Consider the following 10,906-nt stretch of genomic DNA (forward strand, 5'->3'; position numbering starts at 1 on the left):
ATAGACGACATCACCAAACAGCTCCATAGTCACATACACAGCAAAGGAGAGATGTTGTTTACACCTAGTGATGTCAGTGGTATTGAGTGACATCACAGCACAGTGCTAAGGCTCCTGGGCCTGGACACAGCAGCGGCTGCAATATCTCAACGGAGAATACGTTTATATATATGTGTGTGTGTGCGCGTATATATATATATATATATATATATATATATATATATATATATTTCTCCGCCGAAATCACTTTTAAACCCATTTCCACCTTTTTTTCCCTTCTCTTCCTCTTACTTTTTTTTCACGTTTTTTTACGTTTTTCTCCTTTTCGCCTCTTTTCTGGGCGTATTATTCTTCTTTTTCTTCTTTTTTTTTGTCTAATGCATACCCCATCAGTGCAGCAATGCTTATTCAATACCGCCAGCAGATGGAGACACTGGGGGATAATTTTCTAAGGATTTATACTGATTTTTCCTGTCTGAATTTGTCGCACAGAAAGTTGCAGGCCAAATATGTGTGACATTTCTGCGACTTTAGCTTCTAGAGCATTTTTACAACATTATACATAGGTGCTGAATACATAAAAAGCGACTGTTCAGCGACAGACAAGTCGCATCGGCTGAAAGTAGGCCAGAATGTCAGTCCATGTTGGAGCAGGTTTAGATACAGTCTAAAGTATAGATCTCAAAGTCTGTGCACAGAATTTAGCAAGGGCCTCGCACCTTCTGATGCATCAGGTAGGTGCACAATAGCATAGCCTAACCCTCTGTACTTTGGTCTATATTGATGCGGGACATAGACAGCCAGCTGATGACCAATCCATTAGTGCAATGGATGGCTGGAAGCATTTGTCTTTGCCTTTGCAATACCACAGAAGCAATGCATGGTCAATGTACAGCAATGACACACCTGTGTGAACAGCCAGGAGACCCCCCCCCCCCCATGTTATGTTACATAGTTACATAGTTAGTACGGTCGAAAAAAGACATATGTCCATCACGTTCAACCAGGGAATTAAGGGGTAGGGGTGTGGCGCGATATTGGGGAAGGGATGAGATTTTATATTTCTTCATAAGCATTAATCTTATTTTGTCAATTAGGAACATTCAGCACCACACCGCTATCAAGGCAGCTGCCTATCATGTCATGCCCCTACCTGCACAGGTGTGCTGGCTACTCAAATGATCCAATTAAGGAGGCCATTTAGTCAGCAGCAGCAGAAGTCCTGTGCCTGGACGCTCCAACAGGGGCCAGACACAAGCAGAAGCAGAAGCAGCAGAAGCAGCAGCAGCACCACCTTTTGTTTTTTGGCTGCAGCAGCAGCAAGGCCCACAGGGCTGGCTAGCTGGCTAGCCAGCAAGCAGGTAGCAATGAAAGTAGGAATCTTTCTTTTTTAACCCTGTAAGGGGGTGGTGCACTGTACCCGAAGATACTTGCCATATCGGGTCAATGCATAGGGCGACGGAAGCAAGCTTCGAAATCGGCCCCCGTTCTCAAAAATCCATTTAATATATGGTCCCCAGATAGGGGACGTATCAGATATTAAACTGATAAGAACAGATACTACACTTGATCTTAGCCAAAAGGCCGAGAAGCGATAACCGTGAAAGGGGCGGGCCCAACAAGGTCCCCTTCATGGGCACTATCACTGCTTGCTGTCAGGGAGGCTGCCAGACAATTTTCCATGCACACTCTGGGCTGGGGGGCAGTCAACCACCAGTACACACAGCAGAACCTAAACCCATACCATTATTGCTAAGCAGCAAGACAGGGGCCCATTGCACTCCCACGGGGCCCTTTTTAAATGCAATCCATAACCCGGATTTGCCAGGAACCCTTCTTACTCCTCCTACTTGCATGTGACACTGGGCTTAGGATCTGCATAGGAAACACACACACAAGCACACACCTACCTTTGTTGCCTGCAGATGCCTCCTTGGCTGTCCCCAAACGGTATCAAACCAACACCCACGGGAAGCTGTAAGCATAGAGGACATGCCTGCACCCCATTGGACTTACCTGTGTGGGTTAAATCCGGGTTATTTGACAACCTATGGCGGTGATGGTTCTGCTCAGGCAGAGCAGTGCTGATGCTCCTCATAAAGCTGTCGCTGCTGTGAAGGTTCTAGGTGACATCACAAATCCCTATGGTTACATACACAACAAAGCTGGGTTGTTGTTGTTTACACTCTGCAAGGCCTGTGGAAGTGAGTGACATCATAGCACTGTAGTTCTGAGGGTTCTAGATGGATGCAACAATCTCCTGTTGCTTCTATGAAGGCCATAATAGACGACATCACCAAACAGCTCCATAGTCACATACACAGCAAAGGAGAGATGTTGTTTACACCTAGTGATGTCAGTGGTATTGAGTGACATCACAGCACAGTGCTAAGGCTCCTGGGCCTGGACACAGCAGCGGCTGCAATATCTCAACGGAGAATACGTTTATAATATATGTGTGTGTGTGCGCGTATATATATATATATATATATATATATATATATATATATATATTTCTCCGCCGAAATCACTTTTAAACCCATTTCCACCTTTTTTTCCCTTCTCTTCCTCTTACTTTTTTTTCACGTTTTTTTACGTTTTTCTCCTTTTCGCCTCTTTTCTGGGCGTATTATTCTTCTTTTTCTTCTTTTTTTTTGTCTAATGCATACCCCATCAGTGCAGCAATGCTTATTCAATACCGCCAGCAGATGGAGACACTGGGGGATAATTTTCTAAGGATTTATACTGATTTTTCCTGTCTGAATTTGTCGCACAGAAAGTTGCAGGCCAAATATGTGTGACATTTCTGCGACTTTAGCTTCTAGAGCATTTTTACAACATTATACATAGGTGCTGAATACATAAAAAGCGACTGTTCAGCGACAGACAAGTCGCATCGGCTGAAAGTAGGCCAGAATGTCAGTCCATGTTGGAGCAGGTTTAGATACAGTCTAAAGTATAGATCTCAAAGTCTGTGCACAGAATTTAGCAAGGGCCTCGCACCTTCTGATGCATCAGGTAGGTGCACAATAGCATAGCCTAACCCTCTGTACTTTGGTCTATATTGATGCGGGACATAGACAGCCAGCTGATGACCAATCCATTAGTGCAATGGATGGCTGGAAGCATTTGTCTTTGCCTTTGCAATACCACAGAAGCAATGCATGGTCAATGTACAGCAATGACACACCTGTGTGAACAGCCAGGAGACCCCCCCCCCCCATGTTATGTTACATAGTTACATAGTTAGTACGGTCGAAAAAAGACATATGTCCATCACGTTCAACCAGGGAATTAAGGGGTAGGGGTGTGGCGCGATATTGGGGAAGGGATGAGATTTTATATTTCTTCATAAGCATTAATCTTATTTTGTCAATTAGGAACATTCAGCACCCACCCGCTATCAAGGCAGCTGCCTATCATGTCATGCCCTACCTGCACAGGTGTGCTGGCTACTCAAATGATCCAATTAAGGAGGCCATTTAGTCAGCAGCAGCAGAAGTCCTGTGCCTGGACGCTCCAACAGGGGCCAGACACAAGCAGAAGCAGAAGCAGCAGAAGCAGCAGCAGCACCACCTTTTGTTTTTTGGCTGCAGCAGCAGCAAGGCCCACAGGGCTGGCTAGCTGGCTAGCCAGCAAGCAGGTAGCAATGAAAGTAGGAATCTTTCTTTTTAACCCTGTAAGGGGGTGGTGCACTGTACCCGAAGATACTGCCATATCGGGTCAATGCATAGGGCGACGGAAGCAAGCTTCGAAATCGGCCCCCGTTCTCAAAAATCCATTTAATATATGGTCCCCAGATAGGGGACGTATCAGATATTAAACTGATAAGAACAGATACTACACTTGATCTTAGCCAAAAGGCCGAGAAGCGATAACCGTGAAAGGGGCGGGCCCAACAAGGTCCCCTTCATGGGCACTATCACTGCTTGCTGTCAGGGAGGCTGCCAGACAATTTTCCATGCACACTCTGGGCTGGGGGGCAGTCAACCACCAGTACACACAGCAGAACCTAAACCCATACCATTATTGCTAAGCAGCAAGACAGGGGCCCATTGCACTCCCACGGGGCCTTTTTAAATGCAATCCATAACCCGGATTTGCCAGGAACCCTTCTTACTCCTCCTACTTGCATGTGACACTGGGCTTAGGATCTGCATAGGAAACACACACACAAGCACACACCTACCTTTGTTGCCTGCAGATGCCTCCTTGGCTGTCCCCAAACGGTATCAAACCAACACCCACGGGAAGCTGTAAGCATAGAGGACATGCCTGCACCCCATTGGACTTACCTGTGTGGGTTAAATCCGGGTTATTTGACAACCTATGGCGGTGATGGTTCTGCTCAGGCAGAGCAGTGCTGATGCTCCTCATAAAGCTGTCGCTGCTGTGAAGGTTCTAGGTGACATCACAAATCCCTATGGTTACATACACAACAAAGCTGGGTTGTTGTTGTTTACACTCTGCAAGGCCTGTGGAAGTGAGTGACATCATAGCACTGTAGTTCTGAGGGTTCTAGATGGATGCAACAATCTCCTGTTGCTTCTATGAAGGCCATAATAGACGACATCACCAAACAGCTCCATAGTCACATACACAGCAAAGGAGAGATGTTGTTTACACCTAGTGATGTCAGTGGTATTGAGTGACATCACAGCACAGTGCTAAGGCTCCTGGGCCTGGACACAGCAGCGGCTGCAATATCTCAACGGAGAATACGTTTATATATATGTGTGTGTGTGCGCGTATATATATATATATATATATATATATATATATATATATATATATATTTCTCCGCCGAAATCACTTTTAAACCCATTTCCACCTTTTTTTCCCTTCTCTTCCTCTTACTTTTTTTTCACGTTTTTTTACGTTTTTCTCCTTTTCGCCTCTTTTCTGGGCGTATTATTCTTCTTTTTCTTCTTTTTTTTCGTCTAATGCATACCCCATCAGTGCAGCAATGCTTATTCAATACCGCCAGCAGATGGAGACACTGGGGGATAATTTTCTAAGGATTTATACTGATTTTTCCTGTCTGAATTTGTCGCACAGAAAGTTGCAGGCCAAATATGTGTGACATTTCTGCGACTTTAGCTTCTAGAGCATTTTTACAACATTATACATAGGTGCTGAATACATAAAAAGCGACTGTTCAGCGACAGACAAGTCGCATCGGCTGAAAGTAGGCCAGAATGTCAGTCCATGTTGGAGCAGGTTTAGATACAGTCTAAAGTATAGATCTCAAAGTCTGTGCACAGAATTTAGCAAGGGCCTCGCACCTTCTGATGCATCAGGTAGGTGCACAATAGCATAGCCTAACCCTCTGTACTTTGGTCTATATTGATGCGGGACATAGACAGCCAGCTGATGACCAATCCATTAGTGCAATGGATGGCTGGAAGCATTTGTCTTTGCCTTTGCAATACCACAGAAGCAATGCATGGTCAATGTACAGCAATGACACACCTGTGTGAACAGCCAGGAGACCCCCCCCCCCCCATGTTATGTTACATAGTTACATAGTTAGTACGGTCGAAAAAAGACATATGTCCATCACGTTCAACCAGGGAATTAAGGGGTAGGGGTGTGGCGCGATATTGGGGAAGGGATGAGATTTTATATTTCTTCATAAGCATTAATCTTATTTTGTCAATTAGGAACATTCAGCACCCACCCGCTATCAAGGCAGCTGCCTATCATGTCATGCCCTACCTGCACAGGTGTGCTGGCTACTCAAATGATCCAATTAAGGAGGCCATTTAGTCAGCAGCAGCAGAAGTCCTGTGCCTGGACGCTCCAACAGGGGCCAGACACAAGCAGAAGCAGAAGCAGCAGAAGCAGCAGCAGCACCACCTTTTGTTTTTTGGCTGCAGCAGCAGCAAGGCCCACAGGGCTGGCTAGCTGGCTAGCCAGCAAGCAGGTAGCAATGAAAGTAGGAATCTTTCTTTTTAACCCTGTAAGGGGGTGGTGCACTGTACCCGAAGATACTGCCATATCGGGTCAATGCATAGGGCGACGGAAGCAAGCTTCGAAATCGGCCCCCGTTCTCAAAAATCCATTTAATATATGGTCCCCAGATAGGGGACGTATCAGATATTAAACTGATAAGAACAGATACTACACTTGATCTTAGCCAAAAGGCCGAGAAGCGATAACCGTGAAAGGGGCGGGCCCAACAAGGTCCCCTTCATGGGCACTATCACTGCTTGCTGTCAGGGAGGCTGCCAGACAATTTTCCATGCACACTCTGGGCTGGGGGGCAGTCAACCACCAGTACACACAGCAGAACCTAAACCCATACCATTATTGCTAAGCAGCAAGACAGGGGCCCATTGCACTCCCACGGGGCCTTTTTAAATGCAATCCATAACCCGGATTTGCCAGGAACCCTTCTTACTCCTCCTACTTGCATGTGACACTGGGCTTAGGATCTGCATAGGAAACACACACACAAGCACACACCTACCTTTGTTGCCTGCAGATGCCTCCTTGGCTGTCCCCAAACGGTATCAAACCAACACCCACGGGAAGCTGTAAGCATAGAGGACATGCCTGCACCCCATTGGACTTACCTGTGTGGGTTAAATCCGGGTTATTTGACAACCTATGGCGGTGATGGTTCTGCTCAGGCAGAGCAGTGCTGATGCTCCTCATAAAGCTGTCGCTGCTGTGAAGGTTCTAGGTGACATCACAAATCCCTATGGTTACATACACAACAAAGCTGGGTTGTTGTTGTTTACACTCTGCAAGGCCTGTGGAAGTGAGTGACATCATAGCACTGTAGTTCTGAGGGTTCTAGATGGATGCAACAATCTCCTGTTGCTTCTATGAAGGCCATAATAGACGACATCACCAAACAGCTCCATAGTCACATACACAGCAAAGGAGAGATGTTGTTTACACCTAGTGATGTCAGTGGTATTGAGTGACATCACAGCACAGTGCTAAGGCTCCTGGGCCTGGACACAGCAGCGGCTGCAATATCTCAACGGAGAATACGTTTATATATATGTGTGTGTGTGCGCGTATATATATATATATATATATATATATATATATATATATATATATTCTCCGCCGAAATCACTTTTAAACCCATTTCCACCTTTTTTTCCCTTCTCTTCCTCTTACTTTTTTTTCACGTTTTTTTACGTTTTTCTCCTTTTCGCCTCTTTTCTGGGCGTATTATTCTTCTTTTTCTTCTTTTTTTTCGTCTAATGCATACCCCATCAGTGCAGCAATGCTTATTCAATACCGCCAGCAGATGGAGACACTGGGGGATAATTTTCTAAGGATTTATACTGATTTTTCCTGTCTGAATTTGTCGCACAGAAAGTTGCAGGCCAAATATGTGTGACATTTCTGCGACTTTAGCTTCTAGAGCATTTTTACAACATTATACATAGGTGCTGAATACATAAAAAGCGACTGTTCAGCGACAGACAAGTCGCATCGGCTGAAAGTAGGCCAGAATGTCAGTCCATGTTGGAGCAGGTTTAGATACAGTCTAAAGTATAGATCTCAAAGTCTGTGCACAGAATTTAGCAAGGGCCTCGCACCTTCTGATGCATCAGGTAGGTGCACAATAGCATAGCCTAACCCTCTGTACTTTGGTCTATATTGATGCGGGACATAGACAGCCAGCTGATGACCAATCCATTAGTGCAATGGATGGCTGGAAGCATTTGTCTTTGCCTTTGCAATACCACAGAAGCAATGCATGGTCAATGTACAGCAATGACACACCTGTGTGAACAGCCAGGAGACCCCCCCCCCCCATGTTATGTTACATAGTTACATAGTTAGTACGGTCGAAAAAAGACATATGTCCATCACGTTCAACCAGGGAATTAAGGGGTAGGGGTGTGGCGCGATATTGGGGAAGGGATGAGATTTTATATTTCTTCATAAGCATTAATCTTATTTTGTCAATTAGGAACATTCAGCACCCACCCGCTATCAAGGCAGCTGCCTATCATGTCATGCCCTACCTGCACAGGTGTGCTGGCTACTCAAATGATCCAATTAAGGAGGCCATTTAGTCAGCAGCAGCAGAAGTCCTGTGCCTGGACGCTCCAACAGGGGCCAGACACAAGCAGAAGCAGAAGCAGCAGAAGCAGCAGCAGCACCACCTTTTGTTTTTTGGCTGCAGCAGCAGCAAGGCCCACAGGGCTGGCTAGCTGGCTAGCCAGCAAGCAGGTAGCAATGAAAGTAGGAATCTTTCTTTTTAACCCTGTAAGGGGGTGGTGCACTGTACCCGAAGATACTGCCATATCGGGTCAATGCATAGGGCGACGGAAGCAAGCTTCGAAATCGGCCCCCGTTCTCAAAAATCCATTTAATATATGGTCCCCAGATAGGGGACGTATCAGATATTAAACTGATAAGAACAGATACTACACTTGATCTTAGCCAAAAGGCCGAGAAGCGATAACCGTGAAAGGGGCGGGCCCAACAAGGTCCCCTTCATGGGCACTATCACTGCTTGCTGTCAGGGAGGCTGCCAGACAATTTTCCATGCACACTCTGGGCTGGGGGGCAGTCAACCACCAGTACACACAGCAGAACCTAAACCCATACCATTATTGCTAAGCAGCAAGACAGGGGCCCATTGCACTCCCACGGGGCCTTTTTAAATGCAATCCATAACCCGGATTTGCCAGGAACCCTTCTTACTCCTCCTACTTGCATGTGACACTGGGCTTAGGATCTGCATAGGAAACACACACACAAGCACACACCTACCTTTGTTGCCTGCAGATGCCTCCTTGGCTGTCCCCAAACGGTATCAAACCAACACCCACGGGAAGCTGTAAGCATAGAGGACATGCCTGCACCCCATTGGACTTACCTGTGTGGGTTAAATCCGGGTTATTTGACAACCTATGGCGGTGATGGTTCTGCTCAGGCAGAGCAGTGCTGATGCTCCTCATAAAGCTGTCGCTGCTGTGAAGGTTCTAGGTGACATCACAAATCCCTATGGTTACATACACAACAAAGCTGGGTTGTTGTTGTTTACACTCTGCAAGGCCTGTGGAAGTGAGTGACATCATAGCACTGTAGTTCTGAGGGTTCTAGATGGATGCAACAATCTCCTGTTGCTTCTATGAAGGCCATAATAGACGACATCACCACAAACAGCTCCATAGTCACATACACAGCAAAGGAGAGATGTTGTTTACACCTAGTGATGTCAGTGGTATTGAGTGACATCACAGCACAGTGCTAAGGCTCCTGGGCCTGGACACAGCAGCGGCTGCAATATCTCAACGGAGAATACGTTTATATATATGTGTGTGTGTGCGCGTATATATATATATATATATATATATATATATATATATATATATATATTCTCCGCCGAAATCACTTTTAAACCCATTTCCACCTTTTTTTCCCTTCTCTTCCTCTTACTTTTTTTTCACGTTTTTTTACGTTTTTCTCCTTTTCGCCTCTTTTCTGGGCGTATTATTCTTCTTTTTCTTCTTTTTTTTCGTCTAATGCATACCCCATCAGTGCAGCAATGCTTATTCAATACCGCCAGCAGATGGAGACACTGGGGGATAATTTTCTAAGGATTTATACTGATTTTTCCTGTCTGAATTTGTCGCACAGAAAGTTGCAGGCCAAATATGTGTGACATTTCTGCGACTTTAGCTTCTAGAGCATTTTTACAACATTATACATAGGTGCTGAATACATAAAAAGCGACTGTTCAGCGACAGACAAGTCGCATCGGCTGAAAGTAGGCCAGAATGTCAGTCCATGTTGGAGCAGGTTTAGATACAGTCTAAAGTATAGATCTCAAAGTCTGTGCACAGAATTTAGCAAGGGCCTCGCACCTTCTGATGCATCAGGTAGGTGCACAATAGCATAGCCTAACCCTCTGTACTTTGGTCTATATTGATGCGGGACATAGACAGCCAGCTGATGACCAATCCATTAGTGCAATGGATGGCTGGAAGCATTTGTCTTTGCCTTTGCAATACCACAGAAGCAATGCATGGTCAATGTACAGCAATGACACACCTGTGTGAACAGCCAGGAGACCCCCCCCCCCCATGTTATGTTACATAGTTACATAGTTAGTACGGTCGAAAAAAGACATATGTCCATCACGTTCAACCAGGGAATTAAGGGGTAGGGGTGTGGCGCGATATTGGGGAAGGGATGAGATTTTATATTTCTTCATAAGCATTAATCTTATTTTGTCAATTAGGAACATTCAGCACCCACCCGCTATCAAGGCAGCTGCCTATCATGTCATGCCCTACCTGCACAGGTGTGCTGGCTACTCAAATGATCCAATTAAGGAGGCCATTTAGTCAGCAGCAGCAGAAGTCCTGTGCCTGGACGCTCCAACAGGGGCCAGACACAAGCAGAAGCAGAAGCAGCAGAAGCAGCAGCAGCACCACCTTTTGTTTTTTGGCTGCAGCAGCAGCAAGGCCCACAGGGCTGGCTAGCTGGCTAGCCAGCAAGCAGGTAGCAATGAAAGTAGGAATCTTTCTTTTTAACCCTGTAAGGGGGTGGTGCACTGTACCCGAAGATACTGCCATATCGGGTCAATGCATAGGGCGACGGAAGCAAGCTTCGAAATCGGCCCCCGTTCTCAAAAATCCATTTAATATATGGTCCCCAGATAGGGGACGTATCAGATATTAAACTGATAAGAACAGATACTACACTTGATCTTAGCCAAAAGGCCGAGAAGCGATAACCGTGAAAGGGGCGGGCCCAACAAGGTCCCCTTCATGGGCACTATCACTGCTTGCTGTCAGGGAGGCTGCCAGACAATTTTCCATGCACACTCTGGGCTGGGGGGCAGTCAACCACCAGTACACACAGCAGAACCTAAACCCATACCATTATTGCTAAGCAGCAAGACAGGGGCCCATTGCAC

General features: G+C 45.9%; 5 non-coding genes across 5 annotated transcripts; all 5 read right to left on the reverse strand.

The window, feature by feature from the left end:
• Window positions 1–1,404: 1,404 nt before the first annotated feature.
• LOC130323131 (U2 spliceosomal RNA) lies at window positions 1,405–1,596 on the reverse strand. Its single transcript, XR_008868502.1, has one exon. It is a non-coding gene; the product is annotated as a U2 spliceosomal RNA (small nuclear RNA).
• Window positions 1,597–3,685: 2,089 nt separating this feature from the next.
• LOC130323116 (U2 spliceosomal RNA) lies at window positions 3,686–3,876 on the reverse strand. Its single transcript, XR_008868488.1, has one exon. It is a non-coding gene; the product is annotated as a U2 spliceosomal RNA (small nuclear RNA).
• Window positions 3,877–5,968: 2,092 nt separating this feature from the next.
• Window positions 5,969–6,159, reverse strand: LOC130323128 (U2 spliceosomal RNA). The gene has a single exon (XR_008868499.1). It is a non-coding gene; the product is annotated as a U2 spliceosomal RNA (small nuclear RNA).
• Window positions 6,160–8,247: 2,088 nt separating this feature from the next.
• LOC130323132 (U2 spliceosomal RNA) lies at window positions 8,248–8,438 on the reverse strand. The gene has a single exon (XR_008868503.1). It is a non-coding gene; the product is annotated as a U2 spliceosomal RNA (small nuclear RNA).
• Window positions 8,439–10,530: 2,092 nt separating this feature from the next.
• Window positions 10,531–10,721, reverse strand: LOC130323133 (U2 spliceosomal RNA). The gene has a single exon (XR_008868504.1). It is a non-coding gene; the product is annotated as a U2 spliceosomal RNA (small nuclear RNA).
• Window positions 10,722–10,906: the final 185 nt, after the last annotated feature.

Source organism: Hyla sarda, unplaced genomic scaffold, assembly GCF_029499605.1.
Source record: "Hyla sarda isolate aHylSar1 unplaced genomic scaffold, aHylSar1.hap1 scaffold_2428, whole genome shotgun sequence".
NCBI classification, from domain to species: Eukaryota; Metazoa; Chordata; class Amphibia; order Anura; family Hylidae; genus Hyla; species Hyla sarda.